At 33.9% G+C, this 3,242-nt stretch overlaps 1 non-coding gene across 1 annotated transcript; it reads right to left on the bottom strand.

Moving 5' to 3' along the window:
- Positions 1-2,159: 2,159 nt before the first annotated feature.
- Positions 2,160-2,233, bottom strand: TRNAN-GUU. The gene has a single exon. It is a non-coding gene; the product is annotated as a tRNA-Asn (tRNA).
- Positions 2,234-3,242: the final 1,009 nt, after the last annotated feature.

Raw genomic sequence — 3,242 nt, 5'->3', positions numbered from 1 at the left:
TCTGGCTCCAATGAAAACCATGAATTTTTATTTTCTGTATCTAAAAGATACTTTAAAATCTGTTTTAGTTAGATTGATGTTGAACTTGGAAACTAATTTGGAAGAACTGGGTAAAAAGAATTAAGGAGGACATCAGACAAATATTTTGTGTTACAGAAAAATAAAAAAGGATTAATCTCAACAGTAGTGATATATACCTCATATATAAACAAATTATAGTGTATCCTGTTATGGGTGAAAGTGTCATGGAAATAGTGAAATTTCCTATTTGAAGAAGAATATATTTGAGATTCTTCAAATAGAAGACTTAAATCAAACTGCAGAGATCTCCATGAAGCAGTTCCAGACTTTCTACAGAAGATAGGAGCTATACAGTGGTATAAATGCAACATTGCCCTTTTATCTGGAATTACTTTGTAATATGTCAGATGAAAAGTCACTACAGTTTCTCAGAGAGTAAAGTAGCATAAGATTTCAATGTTGAGAGATTAGTCATAGAAAGCTTAAGACTGGTAAGCATGCTAAAAATCACTAGAAATAGCAACAAATTATAATGTAGAACAATGTGGTTATAAAAGATGGTATGTTGTGCTCAGTAATGCTATGCATTATGATTTCATCTACCAATCTTGTTAGTGATATTACAAAGACTAGTAGATTTAAGATGATGCTATTTCTAAGATAACGTACTTCCAAGATAATTCCCTGGGATGAGACATACAATACACAAAAAAGAAAATCATTTAAGAAAACATATTCCCTTAATGGCATTTTTATTTAAGGAGAAACTTTCAAAATGTAAACTTTTAAGTGTATTTTTAACAAAATGTAATTGTTTAAATGTTTAATATAAGAACTGTATAAGCTGGAAGTATATCAGTATTTCCTTGGCATTTATTAAAATTCACTCTATCCAAGATTATTGTTTCTTTTGATGGATCTTTAGGATACTGAGGCTATTCAAATTGTAATGCAGCTTCTGTAATCTATGTACAGATGTGCTTATACATCCACTTGTCTGTCTATCTGTCTGTCTGTCCGTCCCTCTTCAAGGAGTTTTTAAATTAAAAGTCTATTTTCAACTATACTTAATAGAATGGTAGTGGTTTCAAACATAATTAGGACAAATCAGGTGAGAGGAGGTAATGGAAGTGTTCTCTAGAATCACAATTTACAGAAAGACTGCATGTTGAAATAAATTCCTACTCAACAGCAGAGAAATAGCAGGAGGAGTAAGAAGTGGAGTAAAAGGGAAAAGAAAAAAGAGGAGGAGAAAGGAGAAAGACATAGAAAAAAAGGAGTAAAAAGGGAAAGAGAAAAGAGGGAAAGGAAAGAGGAAGAGGGAAGAGAGAGGGAGACAGAGCAATAGGAAGAGATGGAGAGGTGAAGGGGGAAATAGGGTAAGATTGAAGGTGGGAAGGAGATGGAGACCTGATTGTAGTTCAGTAGATATGATATTTACCATTACCAGTAGAACACTATAGGCTTTGTATTTATATGACCCTGTAAAAATATATGAATGGCAGAAATCAGACCACAACACTGGGGAACCAGCAAGCTCCATCTCCCACCAACATTAATCCCCTGACCACAGCTTTGGACACTTCTAGTCATTGTGATATCTACCATCTCTTCATGTGAAGATGTGTCAACCTTACAACTCAGGGCACAGAAAGGGTGAGCATAAAGTCAATGAAAAGAAGTAGATAATCACTGTGTAGCAAGTTTATTATTATGTGAATCTTTTAATGTACTTGGGTTGACTGTAAGATTTTGATTAGGCTAACAATTAATCCATATATGAAGTATGTTTAATTCTTGCCCATAACAAGACTCTGAATATAACATTATAAATGTATCAATCTGGAGAAATACTTAATCAGTGATTTAGATGAAAGGGGTATACATCCTTTTGTTAGTCATTGGGCTCATGTATATACTTGTTCAAGTAATGCTATGAAATAACATAATTTTAAAATATAAAATGACACTGCTTTAATATGTATATATGCCAGAATCCATTCAGTGCTTTAGAAACACTGGACATTATATTTTTTTCCATACTTCAGAAGATAAAGATTATGTAAAGCATGCATCATAGACCAGATACAGTTGGAGGTGAGTTCAAAAAAATGAGCACCTCCAAACTCAAGCACCTACGTCCCTGGGTGGGCTTGAACCACCAACCTTTCGGTTAACAGCCGAACGCGCTAACCCATTGCGCCACAGAGACCTCTCTTAATCTATGAAATCTATTTATAAAATACAATATTGTTTTTTTTTTTAAAAAAAAAAAAAGAAAGAAAAAGAAAAAAAAAGAAAAGGAAGAAGACGGAAAAGGAAAAGGAAAAGGAAAAGGAAAAGGAAAAGGAAAAGGAAAAGGAAAAGGAAAAGGAAAAGGAAAAGGAAAAGGAAAAGGAAAAGGAAAAGGAAAAGGAAAAGGAAAAGGAAAGTTGTGTAGGTAGAAAAAATAGCAGAAAAAAATATATATGTTTAACTGTGTTTCCCTTTATTAAAAAAAAAAAATGGAAGTACTCTTTGGGAAAGAAAAAAGAAAAAAAAAGTGCATCATATACATAAAATTAAAAAAAAAAAATCTGAGAAAACCCAGAAACAAACAAACAAAAAACAACATAAGCCTCAGCTTCTATTTGTTTTTTTTTCCCTTTCATGTCTCTATCTTAATGCTACTGTATCTTCCTGTTGTACATTCCTACAGCCATGCACTTAGATTGTCAGTCCTTATCAGCAATTATGAAATGGGCTGCATTTCCAGAAGGATAGACTGTAAGAAGTTTCTTAGCAAGAAGCAGTCCTACCTTCCCCCTACCCTTTCTTTTCCCCCCTGCTTACTGAGTATCTTCATCCATGAGCAAAGTATCATTTCATATACAGTGACTCTTATGGCCTTCTTCTTTTCTGCAGAATCCAGCATCCTGAAGATGTTTTAATACACCGTTTGTCACAATTTGATGATATTACAGAAGGTAACAAATTGATGTGATTTTAAGCAGTGACAAATACAAGTCTATGCTAAAACTATCTGCATGATTAAAACACATGGTCATTAAGCATACTAGATAGAAAACTGTGAACTAGAATGTAGAATTAGTAGAATATTACTTGTTCAGTTACAAATTCATGCTGTGAAAGGGGAAAGGGGAAAGGGGAAAGGGGAAAGGGGAAAGGGGAAAGGGAAGGGAAGGGAAGGGAAGGGAAGGGAAGGGAAGGGAAGGGAAGGG

The sequence above is a fragment of the Gallus gallus genome, chromosome 1, assembly GCF_016699485.2.
Source record: "Gallus gallus isolate bGalGal1 chromosome 1, bGalGal1.mat.broiler.GRCg7b, whole genome shotgun sequence".
In the NCBI taxonomy this organism is placed as follows: Eukaryota; Metazoa; Chordata; class Aves; order Galliformes; family Phasianidae; genus Gallus; species Gallus gallus.
This window is presented reverse-complemented; position numbering and strand designations above follow the sequence as displayed.